Here is a 17,107-nt window from a genome sequence, read left to right on the forward strand (position 1 = left end):
AACGTCACGAGCAAGCAGGGTTGTCCCCTGCCGGGAAAATGGCCTCGGCCTCGGAGGAAACTTGGGGAGCAGGGCTTGACCTAGTTGCACACACGATGTCCTTCCGTTGTTATGACTGCTTGTTTGCCACAACTCTAGATGCGTTTGGCACTTTTATTCCATAATTTTAAAAGAAAATATATTTTTTTTTCTTAGGTCTTGCATTGACACTTTTGCCAAAATTAATTCACTTTAAATATATTTTAAAACAAAAGTGCATGCATGTTCCTATAACAAGTAGAAACAGAAGGATAATTTTTTTTCTCATACATGATTGTTTTGGTTCATTGTTTGATTGTGAAGGTATCAATCCAACTATTGACACGTGCGCACAATATATCCTTGGTGGTCGTTAGCTCTAACATGTCACGCGTATGCCCTACACTTGTGTGCCGTTGCCTTAGGCTTTTTTCATAGCTGTGCGACGTAATAACCTACTCTTACCCTTACGTGCGCATAGGTAACGTCAGTCTTTCTCACCTTAAATCCATGGTCACTACGGCAAATCCAAATATGTACTTACAATGCACTCGCGCGGTGCACGATACTTCTGGATTTTCGTGGAGAGGTTATAACCATGACCTGCAGAACTAGTATTATTTATATAAAATATAAGATAACCACATGCATTTATTCAAGTCTGTTTAGTATGCCACGATTTGCTAATGCAGATTTATTTTGGGTTCATCGTTGGATTATAGTTAATGATGACATGTACATACTTACTAGTGCACGCTCACTTAACCCAAGACTCAGTGGCAGTAGTACACTCCAGTGCCAGGAGCCAATCAGAGGAGCTGGAGCCGGTCCGCCATCTTGACCTTGACCTTTTAAAAATTGGCAAATTTGGCTCAAATTCGCCAAAAGACTCAACATTTGCAGTTTTTGGAAAAAATGTCGCCAAAAAAATTACAAAAATTACAAAAATTTCTGAAAATTTAAATTTTAGTTTTCGAGGGACAGTTTCCCACAAAAAATTAAAAAAATTTAAATTTTAAATCTCTTAGAATTTGTTGATCTTTACAAGAACTAAATGTCTTCAAAGTAGCTTAGATTCCCCTTATACAACCCGCCAGTAAGTAGTTGGGGACCTTTGACCTTGTCCCGGCCACAATCTTATATGACCTTGACCCCGGCCACCATATTGGACACTGCCATTTGAAGTTATGACTTAACGTCCACCATTTGGTTTTCTGAAACCTCCCGTAATCTAGGATTCCGCTATCTTGGATTCGACCATTTTGGATTCCACTATTTTGTCGTCTTGAACTCTCGGCCATTTAGAATTGTCACATCCACCATATTAAATTCCGCCATTGTGTTTTAAAGAACTTTATGCCATCTTGTATTCTAACATTTTAATGAGATTGCAATGTCCACAATATTGTAAATCACAAATTAATATTCAAAAAAAGGGAAAAAACTAACATAAAAAAATTATTTCATACCAATTTTATTGAAATTTTAATAGAAAACGTATTTACTTCATGCAGCTTGGAGTCACCAGTTCGAACCCAATGAAGGCAAAGAATTGCAATGGGTTTTTCCTCCACACAGGCTACCAGCAGATAGTCCCCCTACCAATAATATCAAGAAATATGCAGTACACCAACCAGTATTATATCATGACGGCCATCTTGGATCCACCATTTGGTTTCCATCTGATAGATTTCGCTGGTGCTATATTGTTTTATTTTTTACCAATTAGAGTGCAGCAGATTTAATCAACAAACCATCAAATATCCGACATCTTGTAAGACATATTAGCTGTCATATTGAAAATATTTAATTATTAATCTAAAAATTCGGCAAAAAATTCTAAAAATAAAATTCTATTAAAACAACGATTAATTTGATTGATTCGTGTTCTCGGTACGATCATTTAGAGGCCGGTCCCACCTGGTCCCAAACCCTCGCTGCAAGCACCAACACTGGAACCAAACCCCAATGCTTGCCCAGATGGGGCCTAACCTGCATATTAAATTAAAAACAGAAAAAATACCTAAATGCTGAAAACTTTAGACGATTGCAGAACATTGGCAAGTAAAAGAAGTTAATTTTATTAAATTTATTTGTGTTAAAATATAAAAATATAGGAAAAACAAACTTTTCATAAAAAACTACAAAAAATAATTAGTATTATCACAAACGCTTTTTTTCAGATTAAGTGAAATTATATATTTTTAAGTTACTTTTACTACTCTGAAAAAAATATGGCCACCAAGTAAACAGCACAGAAGGCGCAGAAAGTGCAAACAAGTACAGAGTATTATGAGCACCAAAAAAATTAACATTTACTTTATTTTACCACGTGCATCACACACAAAAGACCTAGGAAAATGGTTTAATAAAGCATTAATGTAATTTACAAGAAATATTGTACAACAGTAAACATATCAAACTTACAAAAAATTACTGGCCATCAAATAAAATAAAAAACACAAAAATTATACTTAGCTCTCCAATAACCTAATACTCTCGTTCCCCCCCCTCCTTTCAAACTCTCTCTCTGTCTCACTCTCTCTCTCACTCTCTCTCTCTCTCTCTATCTCTGATGTATCATTGATTCATGGTGGCATCACCTCTTGATGGTCCTTGCTGCTCCATCCTAAACTACCTAAAACTCGAAGTATTTATAGCCGTCGAAATATTTGTGCACACCTGCAAAGACTGCTAGATTTCTAAACTTGCGCAATGTCTAAGTTATACTGCGCGGATCCTCCAGTAGATCCGTGGCATACGTTATATGTAGATATTTTTGGACCTTTGACACGTTCCTATAAAACAAACAATTGTTTGTTGGAAGTGCTTGGCATCTTTTCCAAATTTGTAATTTGACTACCGTTAAGAAACATGAAATCTTCCACTGTTATCAAATCCCTCCGCGAGCATGTTTGGAAACTTTTTGGGTTCCCCGCGGTGATTGGACATGTGCCTGGAATGGGCCATCCGCCTCGTGTATAGTTCGCACTACTTTCCCCAAGTTAATCAATCAGATAGGGTTAACAAAGAATTGAAGGGCATACTTACCTTTTTGTACAGGAATAATCAGGCTGCGTGGGACAGTGATTTGGATTGTGTAAACGTGGTGGTTAATTCTGCCGTGCATTCTTCGACGGGGTTCCCTCCTTCGATTCCTTTTCTGGGGCGAGAGATCACCCACCCCCTCTTATACCAGTGGAGACTGCCGCCCAGGACACGTCTGCCAACCGTCTCTCTCGAGATGAAGGTTATAAAAAGCCTTAAGGAGGCTCAGTATGTGGTGGTATAAATGTACAATGCTAACAAAAAATCCCATAAATTTAAGTTGCTGGATATTGTGTAAAGATTTCGTGCTTCCCTCCTTAGCTGATAAAATTAATGTTATATTTATTGCGCCCTTTTGTGGGCCGTTCAAAATAAATAATCTCCTTAATCCTAACACGGTATTACTTGAGAGTGTGCAAACAAATAACAAGTTAAAAAAGCACACGTTCCTCAACTCAAACAATTTCACTCTTCATGTTTCGTATTTTTTTCATATTTGTTCGTAATAATTTCCCTTGCTGTTTTTGTAATTATCGTTGCGCAGAGATCTTGTTTGTCTGCCGGCTTTGTGTGGTTCGACAGTCCTTCCAGGTTCCTCCTACCCTTGCTGCGTCGATCCCGCGCCGTGCAACTTCTCTACCGCGCCTCGTCGACCTCTGCTCCGCCGGCTGCCTGGCTACAGCATGCCGGTCCACCAGCCTGTCAGCTGCCAGACATCCCGCACGTCAGCGGCCTGTCAGCGCTCACGTCTGCACGTCAATCAGCCGGTGCTCTGCCTATCCGGGCAGCTGTTGCTTGAGGCTTGCCGCCCCATTGCAAGAGCCCTTCTAGGTCACCTGCGTCTACTTGGCCTATATGTCTTCCGGAGATCGTCTTCGACACAGCATCCGCCGCCCCGTTCAGTGCCCGCCCGGGGTTGCATCCGCCTGTCGTCCGTATGGGTGACCTGTCGTCCCGTTACAGAGGCGGTCCGTCGCTGCTTGGCGACCATGGTGTGCACAGCTAAGGCGGAAACGACCTTGTACAGAGCGGCCCTGTGTCGCGTGATCGCCTGCCGCCCGTCTGTCCCGGACGCGGGACGCGGGACTGTCGCTGACGACGCAGATGCAGGAACACATGGATCCTGCGCGCTTTCTCACCCGCCTGACGCGCATGTCCGGCGTGTTGCCTAAGCTCCAGGTACAATTTCAATAATCACCTCGGGGCGACTGAATTGCGCCCCATTGGAAAGGGCGCCTTTCAGGTTTTTTCGAGCACACACACAATTATTTAAATCCTGATAGGCTGCCTTTCCAGAGTTGGCTGTTCGCTTTGCTTTAAGCGAAAGAAAACCCTGAATTGTGTCCCATCGGAAAGGCCGCCTTTCAGGTTTTTTCCTTGTACGCATACAGTCCGTAAAATCCTGATGGGCTGCCTTTCCAGAGTTGGCTGTTCGCTCTGTTTTAAGCGAAAGAAAACCCTGAATTGTGCCCCATCGGAAAGGCCGCCTTTCAGGTTTTTTCCTAGTACGCATACAGTCCGTAAAATCCTGATGGGCTGCCTTTCCAGAGTTGGCTGTTCGCCTTGTTTTAAGCGAAAGAAAACCCTGAATTGTGCCCCATCGGAAAGGCTCCCTTTCAGAAATTTTTAGTTTTCGTTAGATCGTTGTGGGCACTGAATTTCGCCCCATCGGAAAGGCCGCCTTTCAGGTTTTTTCCTTGTACGCATACAGTTTGTATAATCCTGATGGGCTGCCTTTCCAGAGTTGGCTGTTCGCTCTGTTTTAAGCGAAAGAAAACCCTGAATTTCGCCCCATCGGAAAGGCCGCCTTTCAGGTTTTTCCTTGTACGCATACAGTTCGTAAAATCCTGATGGGCTGCCTTTCCAGAGTTGGCTGTTCGCTCTGTTTTAAGCGAAAGAAAACCCTGAATTTCGCTCCATCGGAAAGGCCGCCTTTCAGGTTTTTCCTTGTACGCATACAGTTCGTAAAATCCTGATGGGCTGCCTTTCCAGAGTTGGCTGTTCGCTCTGTTTTAAGCGAAAGAAAACCCTGAATTTCGCCCCATCGGAAAGGCCGCCTTTCAGGTTTTTTCTTTGTACGCATATAGTTCGTAATATCCTGATGGGCTGCCTTTCCAGAGTTGGCTGTTCGCTCTGTTTTAAGCGAAAGAAAACCCTGAATTTCGCCCCATCGGAAAGGCCACCTTTCAGGTTTTTCCTTGTACGCATACAGTTCGTAAAATCCTGATGGGCTGCCTTTCCAGAGTTGGCTGTTCGCTCTGTTTTAAGCGAAAGAAAACCCTGAATTGTGCCCCATCGGAAAGGCCGCCTTTCAGGTTTTTTTCTTGTACACAATCAGCTCGTAAACTCCTGATGGGCTACTCAGACAGTTTATACTCTTTATTTTATTCCAAGACAATTTTGAATTGTCCCCTATTGTTGAATGATCGGCGCAGATAAAACCCTTTTACGCTCAAAATGCAATCAATGTATGTCTATACAAATTAATATTCAACTTATGGTGTACGACAAAACGAACAATTTTAGTTTCCTTGTAATATTTTATTTAAACATTATAATTATCTGCTGACTGATGTCTACCATCAGAAACAAAATCGATGCTTATACAATCGCCCAAGAGATCATAAAGCTATACGTGAAGGAAATGCAACGTAAATAAAATTATAATACAACTTATTGCTAGGTACTATTACAGAATAAGACCACGGGGCGTGAGGACATCCAGTGGTCATTACAGTGACTTGTACGGCCGTAGATGTACACACAGGCACAAGACAGCTTTGTTTTTGACATTCGGTGAGGGATAGTAGAGAGCTTTTATAAAGATTGCCGTGACAACTTGTCTATGTTCTTGCGGGTTTGTGGAAGTAGTGTTGCATTTAGTGGGATTTAAACTGTGTAACGCAGAAGGCCTACTGACCATAGTTCTAATCTACGTTTTTTGCACCCATGAATGTGAAGCCATGTAAAGTTAATGTAATAGAAAAAAGTTTAAAATAATCAAAATGAAAAAGTCTATGTGAAAGCGTCTGAGTGCCTGATTATGGCCAGTAATTATAACATACAAAATGAAGTGTACTCGCCGATAAACTAAGCTCTAAGCTCTCTTTTATGTGTATTATATATATATATATACACACACACACAAACACACACACACTCCACGGTACCAGGTTTTCGTAAAAGCTGCTGCGTGGACTACTGTAGCTGCTCCCATAACACCTTATATCATAGAAATCGTCAGACCAAGAGCAGATTTCGCAGCGGGTTTGACGATATAGCATGCTTTATTTTCTCCAGGAGGTGAACAGGGTTGAAAAATGTTTACACCATTTTATTTTGAACTCCCTAACCTGTGCAGATATGGTACTGCTATTTGGTTCAAAAAAATTGCTAAATTAAAGTACCTATATAATGGTATAGGATTTAGGAAATTATAAAAATAAGGGAGTGAAAAGGGGCGCAAACTGTCTTTGCAATTTCCTTAAAATCTCCCTCTAAATCCCCATAACTCGGACAGAAATCGCTCTGCTTTTTGGTTTCAAACATTGTGGATTTAAATACCTAAAAAAAAAGTATTTTCAGGATTTTTCGAAGTTAAAAATTTAAGGGGTAGAAAAGTGGTGAAAACTGTTTTCGCCATATACTTAATAGCTCCCTAATCTGAACAAATATACAAATATATTTATACTATTTGGTTTCAAATCACTGCTTACTTAAATACCTACAAACTAATTATTTATTTTTTAGACATTTGGAAATGTAGGGACTGAAATTGGGGTAAACCTGTTTTCGCAATAAACTGGACATATATCTTTATCCTCTATGGTATAAATCTCAACTGGACATGTATCGTTTTTCCCTTAGTATATTAAACTCAGAGTAAAACATAGACTAAACAAGTTTAATGCGGGTAAAGTCGCGTCAGGACAGCGTCAGGACCATTATAATAATGGCGAAAGTTTATATTTTTGTTATTCAATCACGCCTGAACAGGTTTGTATAATATTTGGCATAGAGAAACATTATGTCCAGGAATAGAACATACGCTATTTTTATCCCGAAAAATGGGTTTCTAAGGGAACTAATCAGACATGATCTTTGTTAAGGCTCTACTATACTTTTTGCTAGGTGATATGATATTGTGACCATACATAGGCCTACATAAATAATTTATGCAAAGTTCGTTTGCCTTCCGTTACATAAATGTACGTATATGTTCATCGTTTCTTATGGCCGTAGCAGGTAGTGTTAACATTTTTACAAGCTTTTATTTAACTTGCAATGTTTGTATGTATGTATGTCTGTGTGTTCGACACTAATCTTGGAAGCATAATTAGAACCACTTCCCTATGTCCGATTAAGCTCAAATTTGGTGCACATATGTATCTTCGGTGACAATACAACAATATGGTACCATGAAGTTCTGATAATGAAGCCGGAAGATGGCCATAGTAATTTCTGAACTAAATAAGATAAACCCATCGAGTTTGGGATCGATAGAATCGTTTTGAGGAGTATGTTTTTAAACCTCAAATCTACACTGAAATAAAACTTAGTTTGTAAAAACAAATTTGAAATATAGCAAATGAATAAAGCGCAATGATTAGGTTTATACTATCTCAACAATAAGCCAAATTGTTTTATTAATAACAAAAAAAAAAACAACTAAACATCTATATTATAGTGTTTACATAGAGAAATAATATACACCAAATTTTAGAGTACCACAGGGCAAAAAACACAAAATCTGCTTTCTGTAAAAAAGTTGAAGGTCAAGATGCGAAAGTGGAAGACGTTCATCTACCTTAAGAACTTCAGAGGCTCAGCGGCATATTGGCGTACTGCATTAAACGAACTGTTGGCACAAATTCGGTGTCTAGGACCGCAGACTTACTTTTTGACATTCAGTTGCAATGACATCAATTGGCTAGATATGTTAAAAGCTCTCCTCATCGTCGTTAGACAACCTATGGAATATCCGGATGATTTGGATATGGTAACAACACAGCGGTTAATTGAACAGTATCCCGTAATTGTTCGCAGACATTTCATGTATCGCCACAACGCCCTTATGAAATTTATGTTAAGCAAACATACAATTTTAAATGGTCGTATTAAATATTTCTGGCGGAGAATCGAATTTCATAACCGCGGAAGCCCCCATATTCACAAGGTAGTTTGGGTGTTCACATTATTCAACCTAAATCTGTGCAATTCCCGATAAATTTTTGTCACGGCACTGCAGAACGAAATTATGAATTATATTACGCTAGGCTTGCGCAGTACACAAAATGCAAGGTAGCACTTTTGACCACGCCATCGTGTACCTACTAAGGTTCAAAGCTCTTCGCAGCTGGTCAAGCCATATGTGGCCCTAAGTAGAGTAAATTCGTAAGAAGGTCTACTTATTGATGAATTAGACTGCACCAAAATTGACTGACAAACAAACAGTCAATATCGACGCTCTAAATGAAATGAACAGCTTAAGAAACATTTCGATATTTACAATGATAAATAAAAATTATGAAATAAATTAATTCTAAAAAAATAAAAAAACTTTTATTTAAATGCTCTAAAAACAAGAAAATAAATTAAATTGATTCAAAATCATCTTTTTATAACATTACACAACACCACTATTTTTATGAAACTAGCGACGGGTCGCCCCCAGAAGACCGTAGCGACACTAGACCGTACGCTACCTACCTGGCCAATGGTAGTGGGGGGGCGGGTCATGCGGGTGGGGGAAGGCTTTCCTCACGCCAGTTAGCCAGTCATTTACTGTAGGGCCGCGACGTCTTGGCGTGTCGTTTTGCGTGGAAGCGGGGAAGAGTAAATGAGAGGGGAAGCAGCTGCGCGCGCACATCAGCCGCTATGCGGTTCATAGCAAAAACATCAGGCGCCACGCTCTCAGTCTGAAGTGAACAATGGAGCCCGACGCAGGACGTTCAAGATACAATAAAGTAATACATAGTGGGGAGCGGGAAATTAGAAGTAGTGTAATCCAGTGTTGTGATGAAGAAGCTGCCAACATATGTCTGCTAGTACCTCTAACAAATGCAACCGAAAGAGCTGCGCGATACACAGGTATAAGCCAAAGATCAGTTTCGCGCATCCGAAAACACAACAGAGAGACGCCAAATAAAAAACAAACAACAACATTATAAGTTTTTCAACGCATTCCCCGTAATTTCACCCGCGGTTTGTTTGTTTTGCATTTGGCAATTTTCCAAACTTTCTGCACCGCTTGTTAGAATATTTTTTATCTACAAGTGTAGCCGATATTGCTACACATTATATTGCATTATATTACATGATATTATATTACATTATATACATTATATATTGCAATATATATTTTATGATATATATGATTTTATGATATATATTAATGTATATTATATTAATACATTATTTATTTACAATTTATATGTTTATATTTACATATATATCACTCCTTTATTTGACCGTTAAACAGCCTCTCATGTTTAATTATTCATTTCAAGCCAAAAAAAAAAAACTGGGAAACGTTTGTTGTCAGTTGATGACTTTGATAGAAGAGTGATCAGAGACACCAGCCACGAATTTTATACAGTAAAAAAACGACAAGGAAACTACTGCCAGTTTTGTAAGAAAAAATTCGGATGGAGTTAGGGAAATACATCGCTGCGTAAAATACTCAAAGAAATGGGTTTTGTGTGGAGAAGAAGCCAAAATAAGCGAATGCTTCTTCTCGAAAGATCTGACGTTGTTGCTTGGCGATAACGGTAGCTGACTCAGATGAAACAGTGCAGGGAGACTGGGAAGAATATATTTGACATGGATGAATCCTGGGTTGACACTAATTTAACCTTTCAGAAATGTTGGCAAAAGAAAGGTGACGTTGAAGGTGTAGGTAATGGCAACAGGAAATGCAGCGCACAGGCTGATAGTTTTAAGCGTTGGTTCTAGGCAGGGTTTCCTTCCTGGAGCCTCTCTTGTTTATAAAGCAAGCACAACAACAGGAGACTATAAAATACGCGAGGATGGTTTGTTATAAATATGGTTTTCGGACCCCTCGAAATTACTAAAATGGTTCTTTCAGAGTGCTGTTATGGAAAAAATAACAACCCGTGTGCATAAAAGTGGTAAGGTTCTTGAAGTGCGTGAAAGTGTCATGTCGATCGTCTTCACATTTCAGCCAAACCAAATGGAAAAGTAAGCATCAGCGAGGGAGTTACATGCAAGTCTTAATTAATTGTGTTTCCTACAGCAAACCACAATTACAAATTTAGTTCTTAACTTTAAAGAATTGTATAGCTATGTTTAACTATGTTTAACTAACCTGCCCAGTCGAGCAAATAGTGCACTACCTTTAAATAATAAATTACCGTAAAGCATTATCGCATCTTTGTATCATTAAGATCTGCGCTGTGTTTCACCGTACGTAAGATTGTTCTCCACCAATGTTTTCGGAACGGCATGGAGACTTCCAGGCCGTTGTTATCTGCGGAGCAGACAAGGAGGGACGTGTCGATTACAAGGTCGCTGAGCTCTAGGGAGTCGACCCGCCAAGACGTCGCGGCCCTACTATAGCTGTTCCTTCAACACGCCTGCGTTCACAGTCCTGACAGAACAACCACGCAAGTCAAAGTTTATGTTTTTAATGAAATTATTGATAGTTTATTATAATTTTTAATTAACTGTTGAAACGCTTTTGTTTAGTCACTTAAGCTAATAGTTTAATTAAAGGTTACGGTAAGTGATGGTTTTTTAATATATCGAAATGCGATATAATTTTTATAGATTAATAGTTCATGAATTTTAGTGTTCTACCTGAAAAAAAATAAATCAGTTTAGAAATTTGGCACAGATGTTCCTTTGGGTGTTAAAAATTGATCCTAAAAAGTCCCCATCTCTCAGATGCTGGCTTCATACATTTTTAAGGCAATAAGGGCGTAAGTGCCGAAATATGCATATCACGACTGTTGCGTGAAAAAAACTCATTTTAATATATCAAAATTTGGTCAAAATTTTAAAGTTAAGGGCCCTTAGTCCTTAATCATTCGTTTTTATTACTTTATACATGGCAAAAATTATCTTATAACCTAATTTATACTCAACTAATGGAAGTAAAATATATCACTGCTCTATACAATCACCAGTTACATCAAATTCACCACTGATAGGCAAAAATATACCTATATAAAAATTTTTCCGTTATTTTATTAGCTTTAAAACGGTTGGTCAAACATGTATATGCGATAATAATTGACTGACGTATTAAGGATTACAATGAACTACTGTACAACAATGGGTTTTTGAGCAATTTAGGTCAATATTGACTATAGCATATTACCTGAAAAATAAAAATGTAGTCTTGAAATTGGCACAGATGCTCCTTTGGGTATTAAAAATTGATCCTAAAAAGTCCCCATCTCTCAGATGCCGACTTCATACTTTTTTAAGGCAATAAGGGTGTAAGTGCCGAAATATGCATGTCACGACTGTTGCGCGAAAAATTTTCATTCAGTTGTATCGTAACTTGTATAAGATGTGAAGTAAAAGGCACTTAGTTATTTAACATCCATTATTGTTGCATAATACACAGCAAAAATAAGAAACCTGATCTAAAATCAATTAATGGAACTACAAAATAAAAAAATAACCAGTCCATTAAAGTCCTCTTCATCAGAACGATCATTGATAAACAACATTAGTGCATGTTGCCCCACGACATTTGGTGCACATAATACCACACTGCAATCCACACTTCATCCGCACACACTCGCATTTGTGGCTGCATTCAATTTTACAGTTACATGATATCAAATTCAGGAGCTGTTCTGGAGCTGTAGGAAGGGATGTTGTTATAGGAACAAGTGTGCCACTCACACTTTTCCATCCCCACTCAACAGGATCTAATGAATGGCCCAGCCACTCTTGAACCTGTAGGTAAACCCGAAGAGAATGCTGTTCACATGCGGCACTGGTTGGTGGAAGAGAGGCTAGCTGGAAAGAAGCACTAACAGGCATCTTTGCTATCTTGCAGGTATACATATATACTCTCATTTCATCCAAAGTTGAATACTTATCATGTCCCTGATACATTGCAATTGCAAACTTTTCTCCAGCTGCAATAACTATCTTCTTGTCCGCATGTGGACATGTAAAAACATGTACTGTTCTCCGAATGGAAACATCGTTCTTGATGATGTTCCATGCTTGCTTCTTTCCCTTACCGAAGAAAGCACTGGTTGTATCTGATCCGGTCATAGCAAAGATCTTAAAAAGGTGTGAGGTAACCAATGAGAGCATTAGTGTAGACTGCAAAGTAGTTATCGATGGAGGATACCTCTTGCATGTACTTGTGTGGCCAAGACCTACTACATTTGGTCAAATATGTGAGGTTTATGTTACATTCGTCCAAAAACATTTTTCTGTGACAGCAACTGTAGTGTTTGATGGTAATGACAAGTTAACCACTAAAGAGAAAGAGCGAAGGCGGCGTTCTGCAGGGAGGTCTTCCACCGATATTTCAATAGCTGCTAACAATGTTGTTACATCGACGCAAATGGACTTTCTGAGGAATGGCCATAACAAAAATGGGCTCATCAAATTATTAGTAACTTATTTTCTAACTTCAGGTCATCACGCAATTCAGTGCTCAGGAGATGCTGATACCACTATAGCAGCTATTGCTCTTCAGTATTCAACAAGCTGTTGTGTAAAAGTAATAGCTACTGATACAGACATCCTTGCGATGTTGACTGCGAGGTTAGAAGATGCACACATTGAAATTGTCCATCCACCCTCAAGCAAGACAACAGGAAAGATTTACAGTATATCAGCTATTCAGCAGGACATTGGTGAAATGAAAAACTATGTTTTGTTTTGTCATGTTATGTCAAGTTACGATACAACTGAATTAATATTTTTCGCACAGCAGTCGTGATATGCAGATTTCGACACTTACGCCCTCATTTCCTTGAAAAAGTGTGAGCCGGCATCTGAGAGATGGGGACTTTTTAGGATCAATTTTTAACACCCAAAGGAACGTCTGTGCCAAATTTAAAACCTGCATTATTTTTATTTCTGGTAAAATGCTATAGTCAATATTAAACTAAATTGCTCAAAAACCCATTGTTGTGCAGTAGTTCCTTGTAATCCCTAATATGTCAGTCAATTATTATCGCATAGGGTAGAGTGGGGGAATTCCGATCACTTAAGCAAGATTGTCCATATTATGACAATTTGTTACGGAATGGAGGTGTAAAACAGAATATATATTCTCCTATATTATGACTTGACTTGTGGGTATTAGAAATAAAGAAATTGCTATTTGTTTGGGAAAAAAAAATTTTTAATAAGTCATATGTTTGGTCGGAATTACCCCGACGTTTGGGTAATTCCGATCATTTATATTCACCAATATATTTAAATTATTTTGGACATATGGCTGTCACTTAACTAATACTTAAAGCACAAATAAATGCATAGCACACTACAAGCAAATGAATTAAAATATTTTGTGTGAAAAAAAAAATTCTTCAGACAAAATAAAAATTATGTAAATTATAGCTGATAAAATCAACTCTTAAGTGATTGGTATTTATGACTTCCAATAGTCACAAATATAATTGTCTGGTGTATCAAAACCAGTGCACTCTGCATGAGCCCACTCTGAACACGAAGTGCACCTATACCAAAGTTCATTGTCATGTCCTTCATCTCCACAAAGAATGCAAAAGTCTTTGGCATTGCTTATTGTTGGTTCTATGTCATCACAAGGATCAGCAACTGCATCATCTTCTGAGGAACTAACTGGAAGTATCTTTTTATGACTGTTTCTTTTTTGGCCGGGAATCTGGGCCTAATTCTCCATGAAGTCCTTTCTTCTTTCTTATTCGAACTTTTTTTTTGCAACAGCCCTTTTTGCCCTAGCATCTTCAAGACATTTATTTTGCGGAGTTGAAGTTAGGATCTGAGAATGCAATTTTTTCTTCTAGGCCTTGTATTTGACTCTATTGCGACCCGAGAAATTATTTTTGGCACTGGAGCCACATCCTGGAAAGAACACGAAGGACCAGCACAACTGGAATGTGTAAAATCCATATTGGGCGAGACAATTCTGTTCCCAGTAGTTGAACTTGAAATAAAAGGAGAAGTGACAGTGGTAACATTTTCAATTCCTCCTTCTATGATAGACCTATCCACTCTTGCAGGTTACTGGGAAAGAATTCCTCTTCAGAAAAAATATCTGGATCTAGAGGGAAAATTTCAGTTTTCCGAAAACCATTGACTTCCTTCTCAATTGTTGCTACCTTCATAAACGCAATGTTAAAGAGTCCTGAAAGTTCATCTGGACTGAGTTTTTCGTGGGGATGATTTACCATCCATCTTCTGCATGCTTCGTGGTAGGCCTTCTTCAGCGGTGCATAGAAAGCAACATCCAAAGGCTGCATTCAATGGGATGTTTGTGGAGGCAGAGACAGCATGATTATTCCATTGTGATGACAAAATTCATATGACTCGTGAGATATGTGGCTGGAATGGTTGTCCAGAACAAGCAATACTGGATTGTTATGATCTGGTTTACAAAAGGCACTGAAATGTTTTAGCCATGCTAAAAATAGTTCCTCGTTTATCCAGCCTGACTTCGAACACTGATACAAAGAACCTGGGGGACCATCTGTGATTTCGGCACTTACGCCCTTATTGCCTTAAAAAAGTATGAAGCCGGCATCTGAGAGATGGGGACTTTTTAGGATCAATTTTTAACACCCAAAGGAACGTCTGTGCCAAATTTCAAACTTTTTTTTTTTTTTTTTTTTTTTTTTTAGGTTTGCTCGATTTTTCCCCTAAAATGCCTGGGCTATAAGTTTTAAACATTATAATATGGGTGGTAAATAAACCTACACATGTGTAGATCTCATTTACTATTCACTGTTATTTAGAATGCGTTTCTATATTAACTTGCGGTAAATTATACTATCTTGTTTTTACTTGTAAAATTAACTCTGTTTATTTTTGCGCCTTACATAATATATCTTTGAAACTTGTAACTTAAGTTACTTTGCCCATACGTTTATTTCAATCAGTTTTCGTGTATTTAATAAAATGTAGAAGTAACTTTTAAATACATCTTTCATTGTGTGAAAAACGCTAGGCGTTAGTTATTCGCGCGACAATTTTTCACCCAGTGTAGGCCGACTTGTTTACTGCCCTGGGGGTGCCGCACAGCTAGTACGACTTTCATGCTCCATATTATGTCTGTTGTACTTTTTAACAGATTAAAGCGGCTTAGCCCACCCATTCACGTTAGTTTATACAGTTTACATTTATTTTTTATAAATGTTTCGTTGGGTGCATGGTTACACGATTGGTTGATTAAGTTCTGTAAAGTTACAATTACGCCTAACAAAAGCTGTATGTAAAAATTTGTTAGAGACTTGACAATGACTGTTATTGTTGTTATTATTATTAGGTACGTATATAGTCTTAATAACAGCTTCAAATTATTATTGTTATGATTATGTATATCGTCATAATAACAGCTTCATATTCTAATGTTAAATGCATAATTATTTAAAAAAAAATCTTTTTGTAACAAACATTCTACAGGCGTAGGTAGTTTCGAAGTAACTATTCTTCTGGAAATATTTTTGAAACTTCTATAAAATCCTAGAGCATTTTAAGAACTTAATGTAGCTGACATAAATACCTATCTGTTCGCCAATCTTCAAAAAGGATTGGTGTAACATATTCTCATATTACATGAAGCGAAAATATTTTGAATGTTTTTAACTTAATGTCTTAAAGATATTCATAATATGTCTACTAAGGTAGTCATTAAATTATTTTTGATTTTCAAACACTGTTTTTTATATCTTACACTAATGTCATATAATTTTTTTTCGGACAAAGGTTTAAGATAATCTTAAGATTGTTATTAATAAATTCCAACGAAATTGATACTAAAAAATTTACTTTCTTTTTAAATTTCGAACCCTGTTTTTATGTTAATAGTTAGTTTCATAAAATATTATTTAAACCAATTGTTTTAGATAAAACTTAGGAATTTTTACAATAAATTATATTTAATTTGATAGTAAAAGTATTTAAAAAAAGTAATGTATTTTTGTTTTTCTACCCTTGTTATTTCCAGCCCTTGAAGTATTGGTTTGTATTATCAAAAATTGTTTCAAACTAAAGTTTTAAGTACCATTATATGATTAACAAACAATTTGAACGGATTTGAAAGTGCACCACTAAGGGAGTTATGAATTTTTTTTTATTCTGCCCCTTATTTTTTTAACCCCTTGTAGCAATAGTACTTCCAATCAATTTTATTGTTTCAGACAAAGGTTTTTGATAAAAATTATAAGGTTTACCAACAACTTGAAGAATGTTATATTGTAACTAATGAGAGTTATGAGTTTTTTTTAATTCTACCCCTTATTTTTTCAACCCCTTGCAGTAATGGATGTTCCGATCGTAAATTGTTTAGACAAAAGTTTTAGATAAAAATTATATGATTGATACACAATTCGTACGAATTCTATGTTGTACCTACGAAGGAAGTTATGATTTTTGCCACCAACCCTTGTTTTTTCAACCCCTTGAAGTTGTGGTTGGTCGTATAAAAATTTATTTCAGATGAAAGATGTACTGAATACTTTAAGGTTTCACGATAAAGGGATTTATGAGTGTTCATGGTACATTATGATTTTTTTTAATTCAACACCTTTATTTTTTCCACCCCTTGCAACAATGGTTCGACATATAAAAAATAATTTCAGACAAAAGTTTTAGATAAAAATTATAAAATTTACTAACAATTATAACGATTTTGATGGTGTACTTACTGAGGGAGTTATGAAATATATATATTTCTTAATTTTTATCGTTATTTTATTTACTACATTACTGCAATGATTCGTCCAATCAAAAATTGTTCCAGACAAAAGTTTATATAGAAATTATAAGAAAAATACATAATTAGTACAAATTTGATGCCTTACCTACGAACACAGTTATGATGTTTTTTGTCCGCCAA

Source organism: Bacillus rossius (genome assembly GCF_032445375.1).
Source record: "Bacillus rossius redtenbacheri isolate Brsri chromosome 4 unlocalized genomic scaffold, Brsri_v3 Brsri_v3_scf4_1, whole genome shotgun sequence".
Lineage (NCBI taxonomy): Eukaryota > Metazoa > Arthropoda > Insecta > Phasmatodea > Bacillidae > Bacillus > Bacillus rossius.